Source organism: Empidonax traillii, unplaced genomic scaffold (genome assembly GCF_003031625.1).
Source record: "Empidonax traillii isolate 1590-97213 ecotype Southwest subspecies unplaced genomic scaffold, ASM303162v1 scaffold45:size3623477, whole genome shotgun sequence".
Classification (NCBI taxonomy): domain Eukaryota; kingdom Metazoa; phylum Chordata; class Aves; order Passeriformes; family Tyrannidae; genus Empidonax; species Empidonax traillii.
Genome location: NW_020955238.1, coordinates 1,810,939 through 1,824,389, shown reverse-complemented (window position 1 = coordinate 1,824,389; position 13,451 = coordinate 1,810,939). Strand labels below are relative to the sequence as shown.

The following is a 13,451-nucleotide window of genomic DNA, read 5'->3' as shown; positions in this document are numbered from 1 at the left end:
GAGTAGTCATGAAGAATGGATTGCTATAACTGAAGAAGGAAATAAGCACAAATTATGTGACTGGAATGCAGAGGAAGTCAGGGGATGCCATGGACTGTCAATAAGACTTGTCAAAAGCTTACATCTAAGATATGAGGTATGTGACTAGGACTGATGCGGAGTTTACAAGGACATGCAGTAGAGTGAATGCTGGAACTGTAAAGATGTAGAGGTGTTATTTGACAAATAAAACTTGGAAGATGGCTGAAGGGCTGTATTTTTGCCATTGCAACATGCAGTTAGAGCATCTGGAAAGAGGCTAAAAAATACAGAAGAGCATATGTCATATGAAAGTAGAAATTGAAACTATAGAAGAGTGTAGGATTAGTGAAGAGAAAGGCAAAGTCTTAATGGGTGCTGAAAAGAGTGGAAGAAGTAAGACTTAGGTCACATAATCTAATCTAAGTTACTTGAGCTTTTAAATACAGTTTTCTTCTGTAGCACCCTATTCCATACTCTTTTATTAGAAGAGGAAAAAGTACAATAAGGAGTAATGCAAGTCATTCCTTAGGTCATTATTCATCTTTTCTGTATTAGGAAACAATTTTTTCCCTTTCCAAAATATATCAATTTTCTCTTTAATATTTCCCACATAAAGTAATTACTACAGATCAGTAATTAGGATGCATTGAAAAAAGAAGATATCAAAGACTTTAGTGCTTTATTTGATATATTGTGTATTGCTTTTGAAATGGAGACCATGTATCTTCTAGTTTGCCAAAATTAGGCAAGTAGGTGTTTAATCTTTAAGAGCAAAGGACAGCAAATGAAACTTGTAATATGGTCATGGCCTAATTGATGGCACTATTCAGATGTCTCAAATTATTCAAGAAGTTAAACACATTTCCTGTGTAAGCACTTAAGAGCATCAGTGCCCTTCCACAGATGAGCCTTAACTAAATGCAGCAATTCATTTTCGCAGACAGTTCCTGTGTTATGTAGGGGAGGAAGGTATTTCGAGTTCTGCAACACTGAAGAAGAGAAAGAACTGCATAAGCAGTCTATAGTATGTGGGGAATTATTCAAACTAATGCAGGCAGTTTTTGTTGAAAAATATCCAGATGTAGTTTCAAATTACCAAGGATTTTGGCAATAGTGCCTGTCAAGTTATCTCTCATTTTTAATTAAAAGAAAAAGTCTGTCTAAATGCAGGGCCATAAGAAATCTTTTTCAGGATGTTTAATAATGTACGATGAAAAATTATTTTGAAGGGAGAAAAAACCTGAAAACAGGGGAGATTGCTTTGAGCACTATAGTGTGTGATACTGAGCACTTAAGCAGTGGGAAGGAAAATGAAATGCAATATGTGTTCAGATGAATATACTGAACTGGCTGAAGTGTTTTATTTCCAGCCTTCATTAAAAATTTCTAAACAGAATATGCATTCTAAAGTCCTGTAAAAGCAAGGTTTATTATAGCAGTTGTTCTTGAATGACACATCTGAAAGAGACAGTTGAACACCGTGTTAGTGCTGCAGCTTTGCTGCTGAAATCTCCTTGTGCTTTGGGTCAACATCCCTTAGGCACTGATATCTGATGTCAAAAGCTGCACTGATTGACTGCCTTCATTTTTAATTGCACAGGTCAATACTGGGCAGAGTAGAGAAAACTGAATTGTTAGTCCTAGTTACTACAGGGTTATGCAATCAGTTCATATCCTAGTAGTATGCATTTTCTAATTTTCATTGTAGTTTACTCAATAACAAGTTGTTTGTTTGGTTTTTTTTTTTAAAGTCTGGACGACCTGTGGTGTTTTCTTTTTTCTTATTCCTCTTATGTTCTTCAAAGTTTAAAGATTAATAAGTGTGATCGTCATCTGGTTTAGAGCCTATATTGTAGGTTCTTAAAAGAGTTGAAAGTTATCTACAAAAACTTATAGTAGAGAGGGGTTGCCCACTGTAGCTGAAGCAATTTAGTCCATTTTAGAGAAGAAAATTGTACCTGTGGATGTCATGCTGTATAACAGAAACAGTTTGTGTTAGAGATTTCTGGTGAAACACAAAAAATTTATTCAAGTTAGAATGCAGCATCTGCTGTGCTTTCTTATTCCTAAGGAACATTATTACTTGCATTCTGCATTGGAGCAGTATGCAGTAGGATTTTAATAGAGTGCAAGAATCATGGAAGCTGCTGAACAAATGTTGTGTGTCTGTCTGCTGACTGGTCCGGAGGAGATAAGCACAGGCTGTTGCAGTCAGCCAGATGAATTGTGGTTCAGTGCCAGTATAGATTCTGGCATTTTGGAAGTGAAAGGACTGGCATTATTGTAAGAGTGGAAGCAAAAGGGTGTGCTGAGTTGCAGATTTGGTTAGCTGCACATTAAAAGAGGAAAAGAGAACTTTTGTTATGAACATTAGTAGCTCTCATAAATGCAGTTTTAACTTCTTATTTTCTTCCTTTTATATGTTTTTCTTAAATATCTGAACACTTCATTTCAGTTGACTACATGGGATTCTTGATAGTATTTGTATAATAACATGGGGACACTTGAAAAATGTATTAAACCCACAAATTTGTATGTTGAATGCATTGGTTTCTTAGGCTGCACTACTGGGCGTTCATTGAACAGTACCGCTAATACCCTTCTGTCAGTAATGTGCAGCTTTATATGTTTCTGTTTTCTTAGCTTTGCATTTTCTATTTCATTTTTCTCCAAAATGTTGGAAAGTTCATCTTGTCTTCATATGCACAAAAGAGGAAAATCCTTTACTACTGCTGTGGAAATCTCCACTAATGTGCTTATTGAATCCAGCATGTATTTTGTTTTGTTGCATTTCAGACTGTAAAGGATACAAATCTTTTAAGAAAGGATTTTATCAAGGTATATTTGTAGGAAGGATTCCTTTTGGTTCTAATACTGTCAGAAATGAGTAGGCAGCCCAAAATCAGGGAACAAGGTACAGAAGTTGCAGTCAAAGTTACAATCAAAGATGTCTGTAAATGAGTAGTCAGTCATTTATAAACACTGAGAGGAAGGGAAACCAGAAGTTGCATCTGTTTAGGTCTCTCTCTCTCTAAAATGCAGTCTTAGTGTTTGCTCAAGAAAAGGAAGCAGATCTGTGTGAAGTGAGTTGAAGCTGAAAAATGTTCTTCAGGCTTGATGTTATCAAGTAATATTTGCCAAAAGCTTCAACTGAAGCTCTGAAAAGTTAACTTTCATGTTCCACTCGTGAAATAAAGGATGCAAACATGAATTACCAAAATAGCATAATGTAAAATTCACAATGGATTTGAACAGAATGGAATATTTTTGCTGTGATAAAATCTCTTAAGTTAGCTCCTAGGTTTCTGGAGATATTAAGTGTTATTTTGACTAGATTTTAAAAATAATTTTTTCAACTGCAATTTGTTAATGCTGATGAATTGATATTAATGATAGAGAGATGCTGTCCTTCCTACCCTTCCTTTCTGGAGAAGGTAAATAATTAACGAGCTTTTACATTAAGTTGTTACATGAGATCTAGATTGTAAATCACAGGATCACAGAGTATGCTGAGTTGGAAGGGACCCACGAGGATCATTGAGTCCAAATCTGGTCTTGCACGGGACCATCCCCAAGAGTCACACCATGTGTCTGAGAGTATTGTCTGAACACTTCTTGTCAGGCTTTGTGCTGCGACTACTTCCCTGGGGAGCCTGTTCCAGTGCCCAACCACCCCCGGGGTGAAGTTAACCCCTTTCTAAAATGAAAGATGTTTTGAAGTTACTATTTTAAGCTGTCTGTAGATGCAACCTGTAGCACTTCACATGTGTACCTGTGACCTTTTTCAAGTTAACTGCATTTGCTCTTTTCCCCTTAAATGGAGGCACTTACTGTGCAGAACAAGCTGACAGATGAGAGCTGGGGCTCTGTACATCCGTATTCTCTTTTTGAGTTCTGTTTTTCTAAGACTTCAAGGAAACAATTGCTTTAGATGCCTTTAGACTTATGCTCTTGCCAGCATAGTTTATGTCCTATCCTGTACCTCGTTCATGAAGTTTATTAAAAACTGCTGTGTAAATATTGCTAAGTCTATTCATGATATAGAGAAAAAAACCCAGTTGTATAGTTACAGTTTTAATGTGAGTTTGCTTATAAAAAAATCTAGCTTGTTTTTATTGGGGCAAAGTTACATTGGGATGTAAGAGGTTTTTGTCTGCTGCTGGAAGGCAGACAATGAAACATTAGCCTCTTGTGCGAATTAGTGGAATGTACTTCATCTGCTTGCTGTGAGCAGTTGAGCTTAACTTGGCAGGATTCCTGAAGTGAGAAAGTCAAATAGCAGCTATTTTACGTTCCCTTGCTGAGCTGATGAGGGCAGAAATTGATCCACTGCTTTTGTTAAGAAGCTGTTTCTGTTTTAGTATCACATGGATGATACATCACCTGGTTGTTAACGTGGACATTTTATTTGAATTCAATACAGCTTATACTGTCTTTATTAAAATATGTTTAACTGAATAAAAGCTGTGGATAGCTATACAATTACAGTAAATGACATATATTAACACAACTGTATTGGAATGTTAGTTCAGCTGCCAGCTCCTTGAGATGAAACACTATGATGTTGAATCTTTGAACATAATTTTATAATACTTCCATAGATGGTCACAGTTTATGATTTTGCTTAGTTGTGATTGAAGAGCATCCTTCTTCTATTGGTGCCTTCATGGCTATGTTAACTTGCTCTTTTTCTGTGTTTTGAGAAATACAGATATAATTTTTCTATTCTGTCTAAGATGGTATCTTTAACAATTAGTCATCCTCTATCTGTCATCTATTTTAGTATTTCTGTAGAAGTAAGACTTATGATTAGGCTAAAGTGGGTTGATTTTGTATCCCTCACTGTTTATTGGTCTACATCATTCCTGGATCATGAATTTCAGATAGATGACTTTGTATCTGAAGTTCTTAGGACTAAAAGATTATTTCCGTTTTTGTTTGTATTTGCCTCACTGTCTTTTCTACTGTTTATAAGTGTGGTAATTTTTACCTTCTGGATACAGACCTCAAGGTTTGTATTTTTTTCTACCTAACCAGAATTATTCTGAACTCCCTCTCCTGTCTTGCCCTCCTATTATTTTCTTTCTACTGCAAGAGGGAGTAGGTAAAAATAGGATGAAAAAAATATATATCAACATAATTCCCTTATATTCTCTGGCTGCATTACTGACAGTACACACTGAGTAAAAAGTGATATGTGACAGTAAAATGTTAGTAGTGAAACATCTAATATGTCAGCTTTGCTGCTAGTGCTCTTGCAGAAATACAGGCCATGCTAGTTGTTCCTCCTTGGGCCTTTCTATATGTTTTTAGTATTTTGTGATTATTTCAGCAGTGGAAACTCTGAAATAATGTTAAGATTTTGTGAATGTGGATTGCAAGAAAGCAAACCGTGTATTTCATCATAGGAACAAAATTACATTTTTAAGTAAGCTTTTTGAACTTTAATGATTTCTCACTCAAGATTTTAGATGTCATTTTTAAAGCTTGATTAGTTGATAATTCTAAATAATGTCAATTTCTATTTAGAAAAAATTAAATTAAATGTTGTTTAAAAATACTGTTGATAGGGAAGATTAATTCTCTTAAAGCTGCACAAATCCTTCTGTCAGGACAGGGCCTGTACATGAGAGATCACTGTTCCACTGCAAGCTAATAGATCAGATCAGACATCCTGCCTTATGCACCTTTAATTGTCAAGTTTTTTGAGATAATACATTTTCAATTTATTTGCATGCTGTTTAATAAAATTTTCTGTTCATTTGAGATAGTTTATTTGGTTCTCCAGATTTAATGCAAACACTTTTTTCCCAAATGTTCATAAAGAAACTATGCTTTCATGAAAGAAGAGGATAGATGCTAAAATGGATAAATAACTATTTATGACTTGGGAAACAAAGGGTAGAAAAGCATGCTGTTTTCACAGTGGAAGCAGGTTACCAGTAAGGTTTGTAGGTCTCTGCTGTTAAAATACATCAATGAATGATCATGAAAGCATGACTAGTAAAGTGTCAGGTGTCAGCAGTGGCAGCAAAAAAGAAAATGACTTGTAATGTCCTTGTGTCACCTACCGTTGTTACCTTCTCTGCTTCAGAGAATGCTGATGCTGCTTTAGGAACTCCTCTTTTTCAAAGACAGTATTCCAGGCTTAGGTTTTTGTCTGATCCTGTCGTTCTTATGCTTTTGTGTTCTTACGACGTGATTTCACTGAAAAGAAACATATTTCCTGTTACATCAGTTTAACAGGATAACCTCAATACCTGCATATTTCTGTGTCATTATGATTAAGATAGAAAAAGCAATTACGTGATTTTTAATTGTTATGCATCAGTAATTTGTATAGCCAGCTTTCCCAGAAAGGTGGAATTGAAAGTGATTAGCTACATTAATTGCAGTTAATGTCTAAATAAAATATCTATCAGCTTCTAAAGTAGACCAAATTAATTCTTTGTTTTAATTTTATGCTAAATATATACGTTAAAGCCTTTGGAGTTAAAGAAACCCTTATTCTCCTTAAAACATCTTAGTTCAGTGAAGAAATTTTAAAAATATTTCATGTTATTTTTTCTCAGTTTTCCTAATATGATACATACCACATTTAGCCTTTTCTGAAAGGTTTTAGGTATTATAATTTTTACTGAGTTTAACACAATTCCCTTAGTAACAGTATCTCAATAGGTTATTCAAGTATTATACTTCAGCAGCCCACACTTCAGCTGATCCTTTCTCAAAAGACCTGAGGTGATGAATGAAACTTAGAGTCTGAAGTACATTTTCCTATATATTAGTGGATATTTTTATGCTTATTTAGTCTTACATTGCAATGTTATGATCTGATTAGTCATCTGAATCAGTATGAAATGCTTATAATTAAAAAGGCATTGATAGAAAAAAGTGCATGACAATAAAAATGTATTTTCATTAAAGGATAAATCAACTCTGTTTATTGTTTTACAAATGTACTTAATCTGTTTAGTCTTTCCGTACCTCTATGGTGTGTGAAACTTGGACGTAGCTATAAATTCTTTCAGGAGATGTGTCCTTAAAAGCACTTGAGCTATTCTTAAAGGTAGTGGCAAAGTTCAAACTTTTTTATTGTGCACCCCATCACTAAAAATCATTGAGCATGCGCCCTCAATATATGTATATTTATTTTCTTATAAATTATGTATGTTGATTAAGTTCTAATATTTTCTTTCTGCACCCTAATGAATTGTCTTGTGTGGACCCAGGGATGTGTGCACCTGACTTTGAAGATCACTGCTATAGGATCACTTGAAGTTGTATATTAGTAAAAAGGTTTTCACCTCTTTTGGAAATTTAAATCATCTTTTTTAAATATTTGAGTAGGAAAACTTCAATTAAATTTTTTTCTCCTTTTCTCTGTTCTTCATATTCTTTCAGTTGTTTTTGCAACTAATACAGATTTTAATCATGAAACAGTTACCGTTTGAAGAATTCTCTTTTCATCAAATAATAACCTCCCTCGTTCATTCTCATTAGCTACAAATTTAATGGGGAACAAGCTTTACTTTGGCTAAGCAGAAAACTCTTCGATTTGTCTTACAGTCTTTTGTTTGATAGATTTGTTTAACAGTTTCTTTGACCAATACATGCTTGATGAAACATTTGTATCAGTGTATTTTTTAAATTATGGTAGTGAACCTTGAATGGCTCTTAGCTGTAAATGATTCAGCATATTGAAAAATGAAAGGTAACTTGGAATAACTTGCCCATCGGATGAATTGTATTATATAACAGTGTATTCTACACTGCTTGGATGTATATCAGGAAAAAAAAAATCTAGTATTGGGAGAATCTCTCTGCATTTTCAGACTTTCTGAAGTCATGGTCTCCATAACTCGGTGTTCCAGTAGGTTTCAAATTGCTTTCAAATGGCTTAATGTAAAAAATACATCTTTCAATATCACTATTGAACTCACCGAATTCACTTCTATTGGCTGACTGCTGGCTTTGATTTTGAAAGAGCAAATAGTCCATGGTAATTTCCAGTAAATGATATTTACAACCCTTTGTGGTAAGACACACATCTTCTTTTAGGAAGTGCTTGAGGTTTGTCGCTAAAGGAGGTCTGAGCACAAACAAGCAAACCTCCTTCCCTTGGGGGATATCACAGTTTGAAACGGAAACTAAGGAGGAAGAGACTCAGGAACTGCCACAGGTTGTAGTCTGCTGGGTTTTATATCTGGATAATAGTGTAACTCAAGCCTGAAGATGGTGTCATTCCAACTGAAATCTGTCTCACTCTGGCTTTTAAAGAGGCCCCAAGAATGTTTCTGTTAACATAGTTAAGATGTGACTGGCCAAAAAGAATTTTGGTGAGCTTTCCTGCTTCTTAGGACATGAAGGCTCCTATCGCTCTAGTTTGTTGGTGCAGAACGTTAGTCTACAGCAGTTATTTTTGTTTCCTGGTTTGATTTTTTTTTTTTTTGCTTCCTCCTCTTCTTGAATCCAGTAAACTCTTACTCACTTCCTCTCCAAACAAAACAATTCCAATCTTTTAATCTCTCCTTATATGGAAGTCTCTTCCATGCCTCCAGTGGTTTTCCTCATTTATCAGTTTCTGTCTCTTACCATACAACTTTTTGGATCTCTCTCAGAGAAACTGAACACAGAATGTCAAGTAGAGAATATTGGTGTCACCATTTCCCAGTGTTAATTTCTACTTGTTTTTGTGCATAGGTGAAATACTGGGTAAACTTGTTAAGTCAGTAGAACACTTCTGTTGTCTTTAGTGGAGCAACTACACATTTTGCTTATTTTGACCTTCTGATCTACCTGGTCAGGCAGTGGGGATGTTTTCATGATGAGTAATTCTTGAATTGTTTTAATCCGTTTTAGAAAATCATCCACAATTCAGAGCAATAATTAATTTATTTCTTTCAGGTTATATGTCATCTTGTGCATTTCTTTAGCATTTTTAATTTCCCTTCTTCCTTTTCTAGTTTTATCCCAGAAAGATACAAGTGGGGCTGAGAAAACTCATATATACAGTCATGCTTCTGTTCCTTCCCTCTGATGATCCCATATCAAAAATCTGAGGCCTGGAAAAAGCTTTGTTAATGAGACAGACACTAAAGCATATTCCGGAAGTGTTCATATATTTCCAGGATTAGTTGTTTCATTCCTTCCCAGGGGCTTCATGTGAGGCTAACTGGCATGTAGTTCCCTTGAATCCTCTTTTTTGCCCTTCTTGAAGGTAGAAGTGACATTTGGTTTCCTCCAGAATTTGAGCACTTCTTCCAATCACCATGATAATTCAAAGATTACTGAGAGTGGCCTCGCAAGGACATCAGCCAGTTCTCTCAGCACTTCTGGGTACAACCCATCAGGGCCCGTGGACATCCAAATGATACCATGCAAAAAACCCTGCATGTGTTTAATCTGTAGAGTTATATAGTTATGAATTCTTAAGGTAATTCTAAAAGATATCTAGACTTTTGCAGATAGTTAATAGTAAAGTGTGTTAAAAATAGTTTAACATGTGCAGAAATTCTGTTGTTCCTTAGTGAATTCAACATAAGATTGTATTTCTAATTCCATTATACTTACTCTTTTAACCAGTAGCATTTATTCACCAAGTAACCAAAAATTTCTTAACCTTTTATTAAAGAAACTTGTGAGAATTAAGTAAGTTATACAAGTGCTACTAATTTTTTTTTTATTCAGAGTCCTTAAAAAAGAGATGTGAAGAACTTAAAGAAAGAGGAAATAAAGATGTGAAGAACTTGCAGCATATATTTTTGATATTGATTTAGATGAGTCAAGACATAGAAAAGGAACAAGAGACTTTATTTTTTGTTTGAAGCTGCTCCTAACTGCCAGTAGTCAGAACTAATTTTGAACACTGCATCAATAGCTCCAGTAAACTTCCAGAGTATTTAATTTTGTTTTCCTATGCTAAATTGATACTTCTGCAGTGTTTAATGATTGACAGGGCCTGAATCTGTGAACTAAGATATTGCTGTTTTTTAATCCACTTGGCTGAAAAATGGATAAATTCATAATGAAAGAATTGTATGATGGGATTTCAAATGAAGTTAAACCTACTGTGCTGTCTAGTTTGTGGATTTGAAACTGTAGAATCATTCACAAATGAATACAAGTACATGAAAACTGAACTTCAAAAATTCAGAGGGTACAGATGAGTCAAGCACGTTGACTCATCAATTTTAATCTTCTCTTAAAAGTCTCCTTAAAGATCTGAGCTAGCACTGGACAAATGATTGCAAATGGTTTAGTATCTCCTTTAGTTTACTGCTTAATTCGCACATCACCAATGAGACAGTGTAAACAACAGCACATAGTGAATCTGGATACTGGATTTTAGGAACCAGGGAGATGAGAACCTTGACCTTACTTGGATGCCTCCCACACCGGCTCATTTGCTTCCTTCCTAGTCTAACATTTGCCAGCTTCCCACTGTGCTTCCCAGTAAAGAGGAAGCTGCTGTCCACAGAAGGCTGGGTGCAAAGTCTTGTTTGTTCCTGGTGTGCTGCTGCTCTTACAGCTGCCAACCTTTGGCATCACCTTTCCAGCCTCCCTTCTTTCTGAGATGACTGCTTCTTTTCGGGGACCTTTCTCTTCTAGCTCCTCAGCTAGAAGACACCCAACCTTGTCACGTTTCCAAACTAAACAGTTCATGAGCGGAAGCCCAATATGTAATCAGCCTTGTAGCAGGTGATTCAGTTTCCCATCTCTCTCATTGGAGGATTGAGGACATGCCACTTTTGATGATTCTGATGGTATAAAAAAATTGCAACTAGGCTGCAGTTAGCAAGTAGCAGTCTTCTGCTCAAGAGTTCCAAATTCAATTCTGAAAATGTATTTCTCACTCCATCCTCTCCTCCTGCAGCTAATTAACTGAATGCCAGCACTTCTTGTAACTGTGTGCTCAGTTACAAATGCCTGCAGGAAGTCAACAGGATACATTACTCTTAAATGCATTGCAAGTTAGGGAGGGTAGCGGGAAAATGCCTGCTTTTCATAGCTGCAAGATACGTCTAGTCTTGTGGTTGATGATTTCTTCTGCTTGTGAGAGTCGTGGATGCTAGATTACAGTGCCCATTATGTGCAGCTCTGTTACTCATATTAGCAGGATCTCACCTCTGCTAATAGTTCAAGGGCTTTTTGGACTTGGAGCACAAAATGATGACTAAATCATTTGCGTCTTTCTGAAAGAAAGACCTTACCTCTCTCATTTACAATGTCTTGCTTTCCTTTACAGCTGTGCTGAGTGATAGATCTGCCCCTAAGCCCAGAACAAGGAGTACTAGCCATTAATAGCCAAGTCCTTAACAGATTTGGTGAAATAGTCTTGTCAAAACTGTTGTAGTTTTAATGTCTGTGTTTTGGTGATACTAGGAAAGCTTTAATAAATGATGACTAGTTAGCCTGAGAGTTAACAGTAAAACAGTGTCATATTAGAACATAATAATGCAAACTTTTCTGCAGAGTAGTAAGTTATACAGGTTATATATGCATATATATAGGCATATTTGGAGGCCCTCCTTTTTTTACTGCACAATTTTACATACAGTTAGAAAATTGTCTTCACCCCATCAGTGCTTTGTTAAAGCAAAAGGATAGCCTGATTACAGAAGCTTTTCTGTTAATAAGAAAGGTCTCCATTTAATTTGGAAAAAAAAATCTTTCATCAGCAGGACTTTTATTTTTTCAATGCATAACACAGGAATATTCTGAATGTTAAAACTTTAAATGCTAGGGCTACATGAAAGGCTTTTTGGTCATATAATTTAAAAAACTTATGACTTGCAAGATGATGGAAGAAGTATAAAAGAAGGATCTAATTCATAAAGGACTGCTTCTGGAATTGTATGCTCTGAAAATTGAAGCTGTGATACCTTTAGCCACAGAAGTTAAATCGCGCTGTACAGGTGGCAGAACGAGAAATATGAATTACGCATGTTTATACAGATTGAAGATTTGTATAACTTGCTAGCTGACATATTTCCAGATCAAGCCCTGATGACACATTAGTTTCAGTGAACAGTGATCTGACATAACATCATTTCATGAGAAGAGGAAGCAGGATGCTGTCTGTTGATGCTGATGAGAACATGTAAATCTGAAGCCTGGAAAATCACTGGTTTTACCTTAAAAATTAAACCCCAAAACACTTCCATGCCTTTCAACAGAGTGGAACATTGCCAAAACAGTTTCAAAAGAATGAGAAGGAGTGATGTTTTGTGTTCTTCATATTGCTGTATTCTGCAGTACTTGCCAGAATTAAAGCTTATTTAAAATAAAATGCATTTTACCTCCCTGCCTTTTACTTTTGAATATTTATCATGTCAGTATAAAATAATATGGATTTTTAAATATATCATTAAATAAAGTGATATTGTAAGTTGCAGTTATTCAGTTAGGATGGTTGAAATGTAGAAAAAATGGTATTTATCACTGCTTATACTTATACTCTTTTTGTGAGCGTCTTGATTTTATATTTGTATGTGCAAATTTAAACTAGAGAGACAGTCACAAAAAAGTATACATTACAGTTCTGTTGGAAACTGGTAGGGCACACTGTTCCAGTTTTGTGAGAAAGTTCCTAGATGCATAGCTTTTTCTTGATCATTTTGTTATGCAAAGAATCAGAGATGTTAATCACGATATTATTCATGAAGTTGTAGGTAAATATGCCTTGTAAAATTCAGGAGCAAAAGTCTGGAACAGAAGACCCTGAGGCTTTGAACTTTGGATGGAAAGTCTGAGGTAGACAAGTAAAGAGATGGGAAGGCTTAGCAATGTGTTTGTAATGGCCTGAGTTGCTGAGGCGGTATGTCTTAGCATGTCATGTGACTGAAGTGTCCATAATGCTGAGGACCATGTCTTCACATGTATATCACGATTTCATAGATGAGGCAAGAGGAGATGAAGTGAATTACCAAGGGTCAATATGATTTGCATGTATAATTTGATCTCATCCAGCTGCTGACCTATCACAGCTCAGTTGATACCCATATGTAGTAGGACCATAGAGGTGTCTCCTGTCTGACTGTGGCAACTTTTCCTCCTCGTGGCTGTGTGCTGTGATAATAGAGGCCCAGAAAAACAAATCCTTCTCAAACTCTACAGACCAGTGATCTACTGGGGAGGAGTTGTCCTTATTCCTGTCTTGAATATGAAATTAAATAGGGAAGTTAACATGTCTGTATTTTGTTCTCTTTGTACAAGTGAAGACTATAAATGTATTTTCATATTTTAAGTAACGTCAAAATATATTTTAAAGTGTGAGTGCTTGATTCTTCCAACATTTTTCTTTGATTTGGTTGGAAATACAGAAAAACATCTGGTAATATACACAAAAAGACAGTTCACTCTAAGTCCTAGACAAAGTAAAATCATAAGAGATCTGCTCAATATCTAAAAATGTGTTCTGAAGGGAG

General features: G+C 35.6%; 1 protein-coding gene across 2 annotated transcripts in view; it reads left to right on the top strand.

Moving 5' to 3' along the window:
* Positions 1–13,451, top strand: part of PRKD1 (protein kinase D1) — a 124,777-nt gene that overhangs the window by 65,781 nt on the left and 45,545 nt on the right. The gene's annotated exons all lie outside the window — the stretch shown is intronic.